Source organism: Malus domestica, chromosome 04 (assembly GCF_042453785.1).
Source record: "Malus domestica chromosome 04, GDT2T_hap1".
Taxonomy (NCBI): domain Eukaryota; kingdom Viridiplantae; phylum Streptophyta; class Magnoliopsida; order Rosales; family Rosaceae; genus Malus; species Malus domestica.
This window is the reverse complement of record NC_091664.1, coordinates 25,191,078-25,210,389: the sequence shown is the minus strand read 5'-3', so window position 1 is coordinate 25,210,389 and position 19,312 is coordinate 25,191,078. Positions and strand designations below refer to the sequence as shown.

The following is a 19,312-nucleotide window of genomic DNA, read 5'->3' as shown; positions in this document are numbered from 1 at the left end:
TATGGACAATGTGTACAACATAACCACGCAGGTTTGACCTAATACTTTGGAGGAGATATGTTCATCTCTGCCTTAGCTCAGTCCAGGCTCCGGCCCAAAGTGTAGGTTAATAGATTATTTGGGCCAAACTTTTCCAATTTAAGAAAAGGCTTGACTCACCTACGTCGTTGTCTGAAACTCAATTCTCCTCACTTTGCTTTGCTCCGTTAAAATTTAAGGAAAACTAATGAAAATGGTTTGAAAACTTTGAGTTTTAACGATAAGGATAAATAAATGGTAAAGTGAATAGTAGCAGGTTTGACTTTTTAGTGTAAAAATGTGGTTTTTCGTTAAAGTGAACAGTACCGTGGGCTTTTCGTTAAAACTCCCAAAAATTTACCGTTGAGGTGCAGTCACGGAAGAATAAATGGATGTTGTCTTCTAATTCGGAATCCCATCGTTTTCAAGGGGATTAGTAGGGATAGCTTTAGACAAACTCTTCTGAGTGGTCCTTAATCTTTGAGATAATAAATTAGTGGGATAATAAATATTAGCAAAATGAGGTAATAAATGTTAGCAAAGTGGGTAATAAAAAGTATTGAAAAAAAAAAAAAAAAAACTAGCTATCTTCATTTTCTTTGCTAGGCAGACTTTGCAACTAAAAAAATTCTAGATTTCTGCAGCTTAAAAAGAAAAATGGACGCCTCAGGCGTGCCCCACAAAGGCTAGGCGAGTATTTCGCCGACTCCCACAAAACAGAGGCGATGGCTTTAGGTGCATTTTTACTCATCACCATAACTATGGTATATGCTCACCGTACACCTCATCATCTGCCACGTGTCCTTTCACCTAATCATAGTTAAATTTTTTTTGAAATATAAAAATAAGCATTTTATTGTGAAAGTTAACCATGCTTAAGTGAAAGAACAAGTGGCAGATGATAAGTTGTATAGTGAGAGTTTATGATGGTGAGCAAAAATGCTCCCAATGATTTTAATAGTCTAATTTCAAAGAAAAAAAACTACTTGAATGTAAAACGCATTGAAGGTCCTAAAAAATAAAGGAAAACTAATGAAAAGGGCTTGAAAACTTTGCGTTTTAATGATAAGGACAAAATAAAGAGTAAAGTGAATAGTACCAGGATTGACTTTTTAGTGTAAAAATGTGGTTTTTCGTTAAAGTGAACAGTACCGGGTGCTTTTCGTTAAAGTTCCCAAAAAATAAAGGACCCGTTTTCAATGGCTCGTAAAGCTTTGGGAATCTCAGGGCCAGCCATTCATCACTACACACACCATTGGAATAACACGTGGCTTAGTACTGCAATTGGAATTGATGTAGCAATACCCTATCGTCAATCTCATATTCTAACACTCTGAACTGGACTCTGGTCCATATGATCTCAGATAAAAACTTCAGGCTCGATTGATGGCTCAGCCTAAACTGGACCATTTCAATTAAATTGGAATTTCATTTTCTCCAAGTGACAATTTCAAATGTCAATCCCTTTTCATTTGCTTAATGCAGTGGACCTTCCTCCTTTTTGTTTGTTGCTTCAATATGCTGATGGCAGAAGTGGCTGCTTCTAGGCTTGGATTGTGGATGTTTGATTTAGCAGTTGGAGATTGTGGATGTTTGATTTAGCAGTAATCCAACAAACACAGGTAAAGCAGAACTTTTATCTTTTTACTAAGCCCTAGTTTGGTACTAATGTGATTCTGAAAAAAGTGGCTATCGAGCTTTTTTATGTTTGGTAAACATTCAGCTTCAGCTTTTTTTCACAGTTTTGGGTGAAAAAAGCCAAAAACACAAAGCTGCAAAACCCAGCTTTGAAAAACCAGCTTTTTTTCACATCTGTTTTACATAAAATTTTATCAAACATTATAATACTATTTTTTTTTTCAAAAGCACTTTTACAAAAAAGTTTACCAAACACTCTGCTGCTTATTCTCACAGTATAGCAGAAATTTTTTTTCTTCAAAGCATAGCAATATCAAACCTGCACTTAATTTATAATCATCTCCCGGGGTTTATTTGTTTGATGCCTACAATTAATATGTATCCATATTTTGGACAGGTTCAAGTTCCTAAATCGGATCGTTGGATTTGATGGATTATGTCATGGGAATAATCATCTCTAACCCACAGGTAATCATATTTTACTTTATGGCTTGATGAGTTCTTGGTAGGGGTGCGAGGGGTGCAACTTAGTTGAAGTCAATCCAAATCCGACAAAACCCTACTCGGCTTTTAACCTGTCAGAAAATGAAAATTAAATTTAAAACTCAAATTGTCAAGTATGAATTTGAGTTAGGTGGACACATGACTTACCTGCAGAAAAATTTAAGGTGCAATCGAGAATATATCATTTTATATTACTTTCTTCTTACATTCTTACGTGATTGTGTTACATTAGCAGAATGATATACCAAAATGATAATAGACACAAAATAATATACAACTAGTTTGCGTTTAAATTTTTCTCAGAGTTGCATCCCTAGTTTGATCGGCACAATATCATTAGTTTATATCAGTCAAGCTATAAACCAAAAGCCTAAAAGTCAACTTTTGCCAGTTTCTTCTAGTTCAACTTCATCTGGCTGTTTGTTTAATTGCATTTGTTATATATTGTTTAGGACTTTTGGAAGTTAACTTTTGCTGTGTTCTGCTCTCGTTGACATTGGCTGCATTGCTCTATACTCGCATCAGAAAACGCCTCATTGATTTTGAGAAGTTGCCTGCCTTTGTTAAATGTTTTACAACATCATCACAATCTGCAATTGTTCATATTAAACTTCTAAAGTTGGGTCTCTATCTATCTATCTATATATATATATATATATATATATATATATATATATATATATATATATATATATCAAGTAAAGGATGCATTGAGTTTTTTCCAACGACCTTGAAGACCTTGACTAGTTCTGACGTCTTTCCAATTTTGCATTCACCAGGCTTAATAATTCCAGGGCAGTTTGGCCCAATGAGCCAAAACATATTGGTTCCAGGCTTTATCTTGGTGTTGGCATCATTACCATGTCTTCCTGAGCTCTCCTCAAGATTCTATACTTCCCAGGATAAGGAATAGCTATATCACCGGTCATAATCTTAGCCAAACACAAATTGTCGACCTTTTGGTCACTGGATTTACTGAATAATTCCCTTATTAAGAAGTTCTTGGATTTCTGTTTTGCAGAATTCCTTGACTTCTTGACTCATTTGGATAGATCTAGCCTTAGTTGGGATTTTTTATTCATTAAATTCCCTTATATAAGGAAGTTTAACAATGTGTTGTTTGCGGTGCCAAAAGGCAGACTTCAAAGTGATCCAAAAATTTATTACTCCATCAGTCAAAACAAGCAAGAAATTAATACTACAAGGGCTATTTCATTACGTCATACATTAATTCGAGTGTTATTGGTGTAAGGAGTAAATTGCCCTGCATAAATGATTGAGAAGCTTATCAGTCGACGAAAATGGCATGAAATAAGGCTTAATTTCATTAATTTAGAAATTAGCAAAAGTGATCTCGAATCGTGACTTATAGCTCACAATTTTTGTGAAGAATGCAAATTTTGAACATTTGCAAATTTTTGGGTTTCGCATTAAAGAAAGTTTTATAAGCTCTTCCTTCGGTGGCGCTGCTGGTCGGTTTGTGCTCCAAGTTTGAGTCTACGAAACTAATTTCAAGGATCCAACCGTCAAACTTGTTTGTATATGCTTTGAGATCGCATACACCAAAAATCGCAAAAAGAAAAACATTCAGAGATCAAGTAACGGGACATGTCCTCCAACTGTTTGATAAAATGACTCAAAAAAGTGTTGCTCTTCTTATTATTTCTTTTTAAAATATTACCTAGCCAAAACAATGTGCTATAATTTTTAAAAAGAGAAGACTTGATGCTGCTAACCAATCACTAATGCAATTAAAATATGAAATACCTAAAGCACATGTTTGTCAAAATATATTTATTAACGTGGTATTTGTTTTAAGAGCACATTGAGGTGTGTGAAACTTATTTCCCTGAGATTGTATTTTGTCTGTTCAGTTTCCCTGTTGATGAAAGTAAGTTAACTATCATGAATGGTATACTGCTTGAATAATAATGATGTTGATAAAGTAAAAGTACTCAATGATGATCGATGAAGGACCTGCTATCCTAAAGTGGATCTAGAGAGTGCTGGTCATTGAATTAGATCTAAATAATCTACTCATGAAGTTCACAAATCAGACAAACAAAATACAGATTGCAACTCTATGTTCTAATGATAGCGTAGCCTAGTTGATCTTGGAAATAGGTACGGTCTACAACTTTGTATACATGGCTGCCAGAACAGATTGCTTTTATGGAATGTAAGAACACGACTATGGTAGCTGACCGATAGATATTGTATCCTAAGAATCTAATCTTAATCTGAAACAACTCCGCGTCCTTTGGCATCGACGTCTCCGGCATCTGAAACCTACACAATTACACGTACACGTACGCATTGCTTAATTCTTGGTAAAAACTCGCTACCTTTCATTATATATATATATATTATTTTATGAGAAAATTATAGCAATGTTCCCTTAACTTTAATTCAATTGGAGCAATGATCTCTCAACTAAAAATCTTTAACTCATCAAAACGTGCGACTATTCCTTTTCATTAACTCCGTCAGAATTCCGTCAAAATGAGTCATGTCAGAAGGACCATTGCTACAATTTGGTTAAAGTTGAGGAATCATTTCTACAATTTTTCTCATTTGTTTTTCTATATTTGCCTCTGGATTTAGCCTTATGTGTGTGGCACGTGACTTATTTTGACGGAAATCTAATGAAGTTGACAAAAAGGACCATATTTGCAAAGTTAAGGGACCAATAATTATGGATTTTTAGTTGAGAAATCATTTCTACAATTCCCTCTTATTTTCTTCATAGGCATTCGTCATCGGTACTGCGATCTAATGATATTTTTATTCATTTATAAAATGGAGGTCTGACACTCGACTTACATTTGGATGACAAGTCCACTACCTAATCATGACAGACTTACTGTGTGACTTAACTCAATTCTATTTTCCCAAATATCTTTGTACAAAGCACATTTATGCTACTAAAATCGTAAATTAGTTTTAGAAATTCAAATACCGAGTGAAGCTAGTATTATTTGTGGAAAGCGATCTTTTCAGAGTCATGATTCCTATTTGCGGAGAGATTTTATCATGTTACCGAATATATTTTTATGCGAACGTCCCACTCACCTGATCAGACACAGAATGACCCTAACATGAAATGCATCCGATTGCACTCAACAATTTCCCAAACTGCGATGGAAAAATGATGAAGGGACCTTTTGCTATACCTGCTTTTAATAAGGATATTTTGGATCATCATGCATGCGAAATGATACAATTTGAATACGACGCGACTCAAATTCTACTCATGTGAAAAATATTGTAAGAAGTTAGTCACTCCACATTGAACACCAAAATTCTCAACTTAATTCCAATTTCCGTACGAAAGATATTCAAATGCCATATATTATAATGACAACTAACTTCTCATTTTGCCCTTTTGGTCCATCTTTTGGGTTATGAATATAACTAGTCTGCTTCAATTTGCAGTAGCTGGGTTATCATGGTATTGGTCAAAACTTGGAAATGCAGCATTGGTCAAAACTTGGAAATGCAGTATTGGCCAAAACTTGGAAATGCAGGGGTTTTGTCCGTACAATTTGACTGTGGATAAACTTATATGGCATAGTGTTGACCCTAGAAACTACCAAGCCTACGTGGCGCGCATGCCGAGTATTCTATAAGCTAACTACGTCCTTCGGTGATTGCGGGGCGTGCCAACTCGTCGGCCGAGCTCGGCTGAGGAGTAAATTTGTTGATGTTGCGTTGGGTCGCGCTACTGACTTCTGCGTCTTGCGATTGCGGCTGAGAAAGGAACACGTCTCGGCCTCTTGGGCTCTCGAACCTGAAGACAAGGTTACTATTCTTACGAAGTTCAATATCAAATTCGGCTTTCCATGTGCCGAATGTAATAACTGTAACACCTTACTTCGCCGAGAAGGCTGATGAGATGACCTCGACCAACAAGGATTTAGAAACCCTTCTCGACCGAGACTTGGATAGGTAATCAATCGTTCTCGCCGCAGTGCTGTTGATGCCAACGGAAGATACTGCGAGACCGACTGACTCTACGGTGACAGAGCTATCTATGCCGACTTAAGATATCACCGGTTGCTTTCACAGTGATGTTGATGCCAACGGAAGATGTGTCAGCGAAAAAGGAAAAAAGAAAAATCACAAGTTGTAAGAATTTGCGCAGGGCAATTTTGTATTGATTTCCAGGGGCTTCTCCTGGTGCACAGCTTCCCCTATTTATAGCACTGGTCCTTAAGTCTGAGTTAGAATCCTATTCGGACTAGGTTTTCCTCTCCGGATCAACGTCACCTCGACCAGTCCTATCTTTACTAGGACTATGAATCTAGTCCTTAACTGAGCCGGATTTGTCTTCTGGATTATTGATCTCGTCGAGACTCCTCATTGTACTAGGACTCAGCTGGCGTTCTGACCTAACCGCCCTAGGCTGGGAAGCCCACTAGCCGATCGGCCTCCCGGGCCGAGAGTGATCCTACCCTCGGCCCAAATTAATATTTTGGGCCCAAACACCTTTGCATGCCTCAAAAGAAACCGTGGACTATCTCCTAGTCCAATTAGAACTTTATGTCCACCACTTTGCTTCCAAGTGCAGCTATGCACGCAAAATAAGATAGAGTCTAATCCCAAAAAACATAATCACGTGGCCAAAACCAACATCTCATCCAAAGGCAATTGAGATATAATCAAATAATAATTTAATATATTATTAAGAGATAACATCATGATTAAAATCATAATATTATCCTTTAATAATGATAAAAATTATCTTCACTTTGTCATCCAACGATTGAGAGCTATGCTCACTCAACGGCCTTGATTGCACGGGCCGATGGTGTAAATTTGGGTCCAAACACATAGATACATCGTACGGTGGTTGTGCCAATAAAATAAAGATGTGTAAATTTTGGTTTAAATGTCATTTTCTTACACCATATGACCGTGAAATTGTGTCATGTAAATTGTTTTCTTTCTTGAAAATGAGAAATTCTCTTCATACACAATTTAATCACATGTAGATCATCTGTTAAATAGATATATTGTACTTTTTAAACACATAATAAACATTTATTTGGACGACACCACAAAAACTAGGGTTTGAGCATGCAATGAACTTCCTCAAGGAAAATAGAAAGAATTATCGAGTGCAAGTGACCGTTGACAAATGATCATATTCTTTGTAGGAGAATTTTCTACCCTTACCGTTTTTCTTTGAGGCTTCAAAGTTTAAGGAAAAAGGTTGCTTGACTAATAGTTAACATAAAAGAATAAAACCATTTTAATCATCTGAAATAAGGAGTGAAGAGCAGACCTTTTCGCAAAGCATGATTAACATGCATGGATGCATGTCTGAATTGTTCACGTAACTTATATTAATTTTTTTGTATAACATTGGACCCAAACCTTAAAGCCTAAACCCTAAAGTTGAAAGTATTTGATGGATTCACGCTCAAGGATATGAAATTGATGGTAAACTAGACTTTTCCAAAACAATTCAATCACGTCGTGTATGACATTGAGTACATACACAACCAACTTTTTATCTGGAGTGGATGGACATTGGGATCAAGGTGGTCTCAGGATCATCCAAAGTTTTGGGAAATATACATGTAAAGGTCTTTTTAAGGAATCTCCGAATATTTGGTAGGTCTCTTTTGTACCTACCAAGTGTTTGATGTAATGTATGCTAGACATATCTCGACAGGTTGCATCGACAATACTCTACAAATTCTCTTTATCACTCATCAGATGGCTTCAACATATTTCGATAGCTATTAACACAAGTGTTTGAGCAAATGGCTAAGTTATTTACTGATTTTTTTTTTTTGCGCGCTTCATGCTATGTTTCTATTTTAAAAAAACTTGTATTTAACACTTTTGAATCCTAATCTCCATATAAAATCTCATATATTGGAATCAATATAACCAAGTCTTCCTCTTTGATCGCCAAATAAAAACACCTATGCATGTCCTTATCTCACTTCTTGGTTATTGCGTAATAATTTATGTCAAATGGATAGTGCGATAGAGGCAGGGGAGATATATCTGTTCAAGAATACACAATATATAGTGACAGTTTTATTCTAATGGCACTGAAGTTTTTCGTAATGAACCCCTTATTATACTTAACGAATTATAGGTGGTGAAATGTATTCATGGCTTCGTTTATAAGAGAGAATTGACTTGGGTATGGTTATTTGCTATATTAAAGGTATTATGAAGTACAAAATGAACGACAATTTTCTTATTTTGTCCAAGAAAAGTTGTCCCTTTAGACGGATTAATAGGATATATTTTATTCATTAGTAGCCTTCGATTTGAACAAAATAAGGAAGTTTTCATCCATTTTCCTTAATGCCGTTAGTGAATAATCTTATTCAAGTCTATCATCTCTAAAATTTTCTAATCATGTAGCTAATGATATGTTGATTCATTTGGAAATGTTTGTTCCAGTTGTTTCCATTCAATGTATGCTTTCCATTCTCAACTGGTGAAATATTATATTGAAAGCGAATTGGTCAGCAATTCAAACTATATATCTTCATTTGATTTAATTAATTAAATTATACTGAAAGCAATTTCAAACCATATATCTTCGTTTGATTTAATTAATTAAATATATGGATTTTGTGACCCTAAGCCTCTGACTGTATCACAGAAGTACAAATCGACGTGGAGAAGATACCTTGCTAGCTATATCGGACTACGATTTTTACTTTTGTTTAAAAAGATTAAGATTAAAGACATGCGGTTTGGAAACCAGCAGCCAACACCAAGGTCGCCAAAACCATCACTAGAATTGCAAATCCACGGGAGCTTCAGACCTTGAACACGAAAACATGAGATACCACAACCGACTCCAAAGATTTCTCTCAAAACCCTAGCCTTCATGATGAACACCATAAGTCTGATCAAATAGCCGTCACCCGAAGAGCTTCAGGATGGAGCTCTGATGCCGATAAAGTCAGTAACCAGCGGAACAATTGCGATGGAAGGTGGCAGTACGAGGACCCGAACTGAAGTTCAAAATTCTCTTCTGAAAAATTCGCATTTAAAAAAAGCATGGACGGAACTTGTTGTCCAAGGCCAAAAAAAAAAAAGAATAAATGAGAGGGGCTGGGATGTTGTAGCAAAGGATGTGGGAAATGATGATACGGGGGACGGGAGGAAGAGAGGAGGGACAGCGAGAACTGAGAGAAAGGGATAGCATACGGGATGTTCGCTTTTTCCCCTCTCTCCGCCGAAAGCTTGGACTTGCATATATTCATTGTTAGCATAGCATGGAAAGTCCATAAATAATAATAATAATAATAAAGAAAAAAAAAAGAAAAAAGCATAGCTTGGAAAGTGACATTGAATATTTCACCAACAAAATCAATGTTAAAGACTTGTAGAGAGATAAAACGCACGTTTTCTCTAGGTAAGCTAATTAAATAAGGAAAACTAACGAAAAATTTAAAAAAAAATTTAGTTTTAATGAAAAAAGACAAATGAAGATGTAGTGAATAGTACCACGGAAATGTAAAAATATGATTTTTTTGTTAAAAGTAAATAATATCAAGAATGTTTCGTTAAAACTTCCAATTAAATAAGGATTCTTTCATTTTTGAGTGTAGATAAGTATGTAAATTTACAGATTTTTTTTTTTGAACAATCGATATTATCTACACTAAGAGAAATAGATGTGCTTAGCCTCACAATGGGCTAACAGTAATATGGTTCAAATTCGTCTTTGGCGATAATCAAACCTAAGACTCTTACTAAAGTAAAGATGAATATCACTATGTCGTAGTACTGTACTGACAAATTTGCATATTTTAAGCGGAGATGTTAGTAACTTTCTTGTTTGGACCTTCTCATTTCATTTTTACGCTCCTGCATCTTTTTAACCTCCTGCATCTTGTTTAGTAATCGAGTTCGTCCATTTTCCAAACTGCCTTTTGAAGATCAATCATGTAAAAAATCAATCAAATTACATAGAAGTTCTTCAACAGTATGAGTTTTTAGTGTTTAATTAAATAACATGGATTCATTTATTTATTGAAAATTGTCAGATGATAAAATGATTTCATATGTAATTAAGTTTTTACATAAATGATATTTAAAAGCCGACCCAGAAAATAAACAGTTTGAATCATCTATCATTATTATTTTGTTTTTTTTTTTGGCGAATGAGATAATATATTATCAAGGCAAAGATGCTTTGGCGAACGAGATAATATATTATTCAGGCAAAAATGCCAAAGATACAAAGAAGCCTACCCCGAGGCAAAAGCAAATAACAGCAACTAGAGAGAAGTAGTACAAGGAGGTACAAACGACACTGCATCTAATGCTAAAAGTGTCACTCCTTGTACTACCAAGAAGAGATTAAGGGGGACAATGAAGACCATCATTACACAAAACATACACAAGGGAGCATGAGGGTCTATAAACCCAAACATTATCACAAACATTATCACATACCTCCCTACTTTGCCGCGACGCCAAAAGATCTGCAGCCATATTGACCGATCTTGAAACTGAACACCAGCGGCAGTCATTAAAAGCCTCCCCCATTCCTTTGCTCCGCGCTAGAATTGGGAAAGCTTCCCAACTGCCCATCGTAGCCAAATCTAGAAGACAGGAAATAGATTTCAGAAAGTCAGATTCCACGATGACATAATTCCATCCCATATTTCTTCCTAACTCACACCCATGTAGCACAGCCAATGCTTCCGCCGCCGCAGTAGAGGTTGTCACCTTATATCTGACCGCTGCCACAAACCTGCCCACTTCATCATGAGCTACCACACCCACAAAACCCGAACCCCAGCTCCATAATCAGCTGGCATCCATATTAATTTTAATGAATCCCGTACAAGGTGGAGACCAAAGGACATCAGAAACTGTACCTGGGACAAAGATCGACAAGCTAATGGACAGGGTCTGATTAGTTTCCTTAAAAGCAACCACCGAATGGGTGATAGCTGCAATAATCTGCCGTGGAAAGATGGATTGTTGATTGAAGAGGAAGTTGCATCTTGCCTTCCATATGTGCCAACAAGTGATAGCAACATATGAAAGCAAGCTGCTCCTTGCACTAGTCTGTCCATTTACCGAATCAGGAATAACACCCAACCAATTCGCCCAAGATGTAACCTCCCCCCTGCGTAAGCCTCTTGTCAACATTCTCCCGTGCCACACCTTCTCCACCCACGGGCATTGAAGAAAAAGATGTATCATTGATTCTTCCTTCGAGTTGCAAAAAGGGCAGATTGGTGAAGGAGAAGATCGGCGCTTAAACAAATTAGCCTTATTTGCCACTGCCTCCTGTAAGGTCTTCCACATAAAGCATCTTATTTTTTGCGGTACCTTAAGCTTCCATACACACTTCCATAAATGTTTTGGGATGAAGGCAGACCTATGAGGGTGACCATTTCTTTGTTGCCGAGTCCTGGTTAAGCCCAATGATATTCAGACTTGACCGAATAAATTCTCTTTTTTCACGAAAGGCCACACCAATTTGTCCTTCAACGTCGGGTCATTATTATTTTGTTTGGTTCAGGTTGAGCTTGTTATGCTTCTGGTGGAGAAAAAGACACATACCTAAATGATCTCACACAATTGCTAACCATAAATTTAGATTAATTATTATGGGGTACTAATGGGAAGTGACTGATAGTGATAATAACATTGTCAACCAGCATTCGTCACGGACGATAATCATTTCATGTACCGACAATGTACTGTAGGGTGCATTTGGTACGTGGGATAGGACGGAACAGAGTGGGACGGACGTGTTGGTGCGCTAAAATTATGTGGAACGCGTGTCCCACAGAATGAAAATGGGTTAGATTTTGGTTCCCCCTCCCCTCCCTGGAACAGGTTTTTCCATCCCGTGGGACACAAAATTATATTTTTTTGGACAACAATACCCCTCTTATTTTTCATTAATTACATTGTCTACCTCACTTTCTCTCCCGTAACCTCCCTCTCTTCTACCCTTGTCTCTCCCGTAGCCCTCTTCTTCCTCCACCACAAACCCAGTAACCCAACTGCTAACCCAATCCCAGAAAACCCATCCGACGACGACGACGTCACCATAGCAAACCCTCTTCTTCTCCGGCGCTGTCTGGCGTCACAAACATGACCCGCATCTCGTCATCTCCGTCCGTGTAAGCGAGGTGGATCTGATCCGGAACACGACCCGATTCGAAGCTAAGCTCGTCATCTGAGGTGGCGAGTAGGTGGGCGATGCCGGGGAGGGGGTTGTGGTCCTGGTTGAGGTGGTTGGGGTCGACCTCGGACTCTTTCCAGCTGAAAATCCGGAAGAAGTAGTTGAATCGGAGATTGACCAGAGGGAGGGAAATGGAGCTCAACCCAGATTTCCATGTGGGGGTGGAGGAGAGGAACTTATAGTCTATAAAGTTGTCGTGGTGGGAGGAAGGGGCCGAGTAGATGTCGAGCCAGTCGAGTCAGGAGGGCGCCGGACCATTGGATTAGGACGGAGTCGCCCGATTTGGAGAGGGAGGTTGGGGAGAGAGAGAGTGAAACAGTTTGGTGGGTCGGAGGGAAGAAGGTGTACAAACAAGGCTAAGTTAGTCATTTAACACGAAATCCGAACCGTTTCATCCTATGCATACCAAACATAACACGAACCTCCATTTCGTTCTGTTCCGTCCCGTCCTGTCCCGTCCCGTCCGGTTCCGTCCCGTCTGCGTACCAAACGGTACCGTACTGAACATCTCACCAAAGTCCTGCCTTTTATCACTCTCTAGGGTTCATCATGGCATGCACATTAAAGATTCATAATCTTTTTAATTTTTAATTTTCGATTAAAAAAAACGAGAAATACAAACTTCTTTTGTAATTATTTTCAGTTTTTTTTTAATTGGAAAATGAAAATATCCCCTAAAATTTTCTGATTGCTTTGAGCCTGTTCGAGTTACATCCTTATGTAAAAACTATGTATTCACATTTTTCTTATTCTCAGAAAGAAGCCCGTAAACAAATGCAAGGAGAAAGAGAGTTTTGAACACAAAACATAGTGAGCTAAAGAGAGAAACTTTAATTACCTGGGTAATCTATCACTTGCAAAGCTAGAATTTAGTGTTAGGAAGGACCTTGCACAATGTTAAAAATAAAAAACCAACATTTATATACTAATCAAACAATAATATGTGTAGATATATATATATATATATATATATATATATATATATATATATATATATAACCTCAACCCTATATATATATATATATCCAAAATAATATATGCATTAATAATAATAAGGAAAACTAATGAAAATGGCTTGAAAACTTTGAGTTTGAACGATAAGGACAAAATAAATGGTAAAGTGAATAGTACCAGGATTGACTTTTTAGTGTAAAAATGTGGTTTTTCGTTAAAGTGAACAGTACCGAAAGGTTTTCGTTAAAGTTCCCTTAATAATATTACCTATCTTTTTGTTTTTTAATAAACAAATAATTTATTAAAGACAAAAACCTCTAGCACAACCAGACGCCCAAGTGTCTAATCTAAGGACGGTCAAAGCCTCATGGGGCAAACAGAAGTCCCATAAGTGAGGGTTATCAATAAAAAGGCCGACATGCGCAATAGCATCAGCAACAAAATTTGCTTCTCTAAAAATATAAGTTACGAACTTTAACACTAAGATGTATGATAGAGAACAAACAATAAAAGTTATAGAGAACATAAGAGATTTACAAGACTTTGCAGTTTTTTATTTTTTAACATTTGAAAATTTGGATAATAAAATGTATAAAATTTCAAGAAAGATAGCTCTGGTTTGAACCTGGCTGCATCAAGCACCGTGCAAGACTTTTCATTTTTATCCTTTTTTTTTTAATGTGAAACTAACTCCTTGTTAACTTGTATGAATGAGGATCCTCTCCGGATCTTCTTTGTGAAGATCATGGAGATTCTCAAATTGTGTCCGTTCATCGTACATCGTGCGATCAGAAATTATTTTAAATTAAATATGAATAGTGTCTGACGAAAACCAACCGCACGATATAAGGTGAACAGACACAATTTGAAGATCCCTAGGATCCTCACAAAGAGGATTCAGAGAGGATCCTCCTGGAACTTGTATTAGCGATATCAATAATATTTTTATAATTGTTGGATGGGCATAATTTTGTAAATTAAATGACATAAAAATTAATGATTGAGTTATTACTTAAACATTAATAAATGTACTCATTCTTATTGGTGACAAATAATTTAGTTTGTAAATTTTATCTATAAATTTTGTCTCTCTAGCATTACATTTACCTAAGCATTGATAGATGTGCTCATTTTTATTGGTGACACATAATTTAATTTGCAAATTTCGTCTACAAATTTAATTTTTCTAGCCTTACCAAATAAAATAAAATAATAAGCAGACATAAAGAAGTTTGAGAAAAAATGATTTTGAGCAAAACCAACTAAGATGCTCGACAATAACTTCATTATTTAAAAAATGTCAAGATGGACCTAGGCAGTCTTAGAGCCTTGGTCCCTCCGCCAATACTTCCATGTTCACCAAAATTTAAGGGAATTTTAACGAAAATCTCTTGGTACTGTTCACTTTAACGAAAAACCATATTTTTACAATAAAAAATCAATCATGGAACTATTCACTTTACCCTTTATTTTGTCATTATCATTAAAACTCAAAGTTTTCAAAACATTTTCATTAGTTTTCCAAAAATTTAAAGGCAAGAATATAAACAAATGGAATTCAATAATTTAAGTTCTGGCCAGCTCAACCTACACATGGTTGGGTTATTTGTTCATTCTTTAGTTTGAAAAAAGAAAAGAAAAGATTAGTTAGGGTTTTGACCTGGCAATCCATTCTTTTAGGGGCTGAAAACTCACAAAGGCATATAAAAATCTCCTTATCATCGTCGTGCGATTCATCAACATTAAGAATTGAACACATGAATGGATTATTAGGTTAACCAGTATGAATCATCCTGCAATATAATTTTACCCAGAAAAAGCATACAATAATATTATGTATTATTTCTTAATTCATAAATACTTTCTTGTGCTCCACTCCACTCCACCCCACCCCACCCTAAATTTTATCTTTTCTTTTTTTCTTAAATACTTTTTTCAGGTCATATAAGAAAGAGTTTGTACATCCGAATAAATATAATCTGAATCGATCAGGAATTTAAAACCAGATTAGCCACGAATATGCCATCCAAAATGAAAGCATTTCCTAGAAAAATGGCATGATTGTAATATCAGAAAAAATAGAGGGGCATTTTGGGAACAATAAAGTACTGTACAAAGTGGAAGATGATGCCCTACATAACGCTGTATGAGTCGCAGCCTTCCTTACATATCGTAACTCTTTATTCACTTTACCAACCTTACCGTATAAAGATTGCATTCAAAGTTTTTTTTTTAATTTTTTTAAAATTTTTATTTGGAAACACTTTGGTTATAAGACTAAACGACTAAAATAAATGAATTTTTTTAAGAGGTATTTTAACGATGATAAAGAGAATGAATAAATATTTTTGTTGAATATAAATCTCACGTCGAGAAATTGAGAAAATACAATACAAGTGTACAGTTTCACTTTCAATACCATCAAGACAACACTTTTTAATGAGCAAATAAATTAAAATAGTATCAGTGTGGTTAAGAGTGGACTAGTGGGCTATCTCTAAATTTTTTGAGAGGAACAAGCTGAAGCTACTTATCTTTATTGTGATAATACTTCTACAATTGCCATGACTAGGAATTCAGTTCCATTAGGTAGCGTTTGGTACGCAGACGGGACGGAACGAGACGGAACGGAACAAAGATTCATGTCATGTTTGGTACTGGCAAGATGGAACAGAACGAAACTGGATTAAATGACTAACTTACCCTTTTTATTTGACTCTCTCTCTCCCGTTTCTCTGCTTTCTCTTCTTCCATTTGACTCTCTCTCTCTCTCTCCCGCATGCTCAGATCTCCCAGTAAAAATCAAACCCAGTAAATCAAACTCATACTTTCTCTTCATTTCATTATCTTTCTCTTCAATTCCAGTAAATCAAACTATTTTTCCCCAATTTAAAACCAACGATATGAAAAGGCTAAGGGAGGTCAATGTGGATTCCCAATTTCCATCCACTACCTGGTTTAGCGTAATATCAATTTACCTCCTCCATTTGAAGATTTAACATTAAACACACATTACACACACAATGCCTCAATTCCAAAACATGAAAAACCTCGATTTATCTCTCACAATTTCAGGATTAACATTTCAGATCACTGTGATTATTCAAATCAACAAACGGATAATACAAATTTTAAACCCAGAGAGAGAGAGAGGGGGTGGGGGCTTACGGAGAAGGGGAAAGAGCCATTGAGGAGCAACAGGGGTTGACGGAAGCCATTGGAAGGTGGGCGTGGAGCTGCTGCTTTCAGGCTTTCAAGCTTTCAGCTTCCCGTCGAATGTTAGGAGCTTGATTTCTACAGGCATGCTTGATGGGGTTCCTATAAAATATGTTTCCTTGGCACGTGAGGTAAGCTCCTGAGCTTATTGTCCATTTTTGTTCAGTTAAGAGAGAGAGAGCCGACGAAAGAAATAGAAGAGAAGAGGAAGAGAGAGCCGACTCAGCCCGGAAAGCCCGAAATCGAGCTCGAATTCATTTGGGTTGCTGGGTTTGTGGTGGAGGAGGAGGCTACAGGAGAGAGGAAGGGTAACGAAGGTACGGGAGAGGGAGGCTGCAGGAGAGAGAGGGAGGGTAGACAGTGGAATTTTTGTGTTCCACATACGTGGAACAACCCGTTCCGGAGGGATGAGGCGGGACGCAAAAACACCCAAGTTCTGTCCTGTGGAATAGCGCGTTCCACCCATTTTTGACGTACCAAACGCGGGACGGAACGCCTCGTCCCGTTCCGTCCCGTCCCGCGTACCAAACGCACCCTTAAAGATCAAAACACATTTGCAAAAGATATCACTACATTATAGAGGTTTTGCAGTCAAGCATCATTAATTTGATGTATTGCAAATATGAGGAGAAATTGGCAGATATATTCACAAAAGCGTTGCTAAAGGATAAGTTCTATATGCTCAGGAACATGTTAGGAGTCAAATAAGCAACAAGCTTAATTAGAAAGGGGTTTTGAAAAGTATACAGCCTCAAATACATAACAAACTGGACGATTCATTCATTTCTGAATGTAGAAAAGTACGTAAATTTGTAGATTTTAAGCGGACATGCTAGTAACTTTCTTGTTTGGACCTTCTCATTTTTTTTACGCTCCTGCATTTTGTTTAGTGATGAAATTCGTCAATTTTCCAAATCACCTTTTGAAGATCAATATGTCAAAAATCAACCCAATTAATTTTTTAGATTGATGACATAAACAGTTTGAATTATCTATTGCCCTTCTTAATTCGTCTGTATTATTTTGTTTAATTCAAGTAGAGCTTGTTATGCTTCTGGTGGGGAGAGAGAGACATACCTAAATGACACACAGCTGCTATAAATGCATAAATTTAGATTAATATTATGGGTGAAGTGATTGATAATGATAAAAACATTGCCAACCAGCACTTGTCACGGACGATAATCATTTCATGTACCAACAATGTACTCTAAGCATAGTGTTTTTCATGTCATACATTTACAAAATTTCGGATTGCTTTGAGGCTGTTCGAGTTACACCCCTATGCTTAACTACGTATTCACATTTTCCTTATTCCATAAGAAAAACGATTGAGCTTTTTACTTCGGAAAACTTCCTAATAACGTTTTTTGAGTGCCGATAACAACCTTGGTTTTTTTTCAAGAAAGGAGCCCATAAACTAATGTAAGAAGGAAGTGAGTTTGAACGTAAAACGTAAGTGAAAAATCTTAATTACCTAAACAATCTATCACTTGAGAAACTACTTTGAAATCAACTTTCACGTTCATAAAGGCAAGAATATAAACAAATGCATTCAATTTTGACCAGCTCAACCAACACATGGATGGGTTATTAGGTTAGCTAGATGATTCATCCTGCAATATTATTTGTTATCTGAAAGAGCATACAATAATATTCTGTATTATTTCTTTATTCATATAATACTTTCTTCTCCTCCAATCCACCCTCAATGTATCTTTTCTTTCTTCTTAAATACTTTCCTCAGATCTCTCATATCAGACACAAGTTGTGCAAGATATGATCCGAATAAACATAACTGAATCGATCAGGAATGTAAGACTAGATCAGTTGCAATTCTGCCATTCTAAGAGCATTTTCACACGTTTGTGGAAGGCAAGTGTGTTGAATTTTGTAAGATTTTTAAGTGTGAACTTTGTAAGTTTTTTGAAAATTTTCAATAATTTTTTTTGGTAATTGTTTTTAGATTTTTTAGAGTTAGATTAATCTTGACGGTCAATTTTTCAATTTTGTAAAATCAGAGGTTTCACAAAGCGCCACGTGATGCATTAGCCAAATTTTCAATTTTTTTAACCAACGGTCCTGATCAATAGAGTTTTAGAAATCCAACGGCTGTAAAGAATCAAATTTTAGCTGATTCATCTTTGTTGGGCTTCACGTGGGGGGGCCCATTGTCTAATAGGCTTCATGCGAGTGCAAGTCCCAGCTTCAGGAGGCAGAGTAGTCACAAGGGCTCCTCCCGTCCTTGCAATTGCTTACATTTTTTTTCCCATTGGAGATGATTTTTTGGCTAAGGAAGTTACCCAATTGCCCTTGCAATAAAAGTTTTAACAAAATATTTTTGATACTGTTTATTTTAACGAAAAATTACATTTTTACTCTAAAAAGTCACTCCTGATACTATTCACTTAAAATATATTTTTATCATTTTCTTTAAAATTCAAAAATTTTAAATCATTTTTATTAATTTTCTTCTTTGCAATTGAGTGACTGCTGACTGCAGACTGCTGGAGATGCTCCAAAGTTAACAGCATTTCCTAGAAGTATGGCATGATTGTAATATCAGATAAACAGAGGGGGTTTTTTTGTGAACACAAGGTATTGTACAAGCTGGAAGATGCCTGCATAACGCCGCATGAGTAGCAACCTTCCTTGCATATCGTGACTTTTTATTCACGTTATCATCCGTACCATTTTTTTTATATAAAGATTGCATTCCGAAAGTTTTATTTGATTTGGAAACACTTAAAGATATTAATAACTCAATGTGAAGTAAACAAATTAACG

General features: G+C 36.4%; 1 long non-coding RNA gene across 1 annotated transcript; it reads right to left on the bottom strand.

Moving 5' to 3' along the window:
• Positions 1-10,338: 10,338 nt before the first annotated feature.
• On the bottom strand, positions 10,339-11,728 carry LOC103433721 (uncharacterized). The gene is made up of 2 exons (XR_011580163.1): positions 11,031-11,728; positions 10,339-10,922 (listed from the first exon to the last, which is right to left on the bottom strand). It is a non-coding gene; the product is annotated as an uncharacterized lncRNA (long non-coding RNA).
• Positions 11,729-19,312: the final 7,584 nt, after the last annotated feature.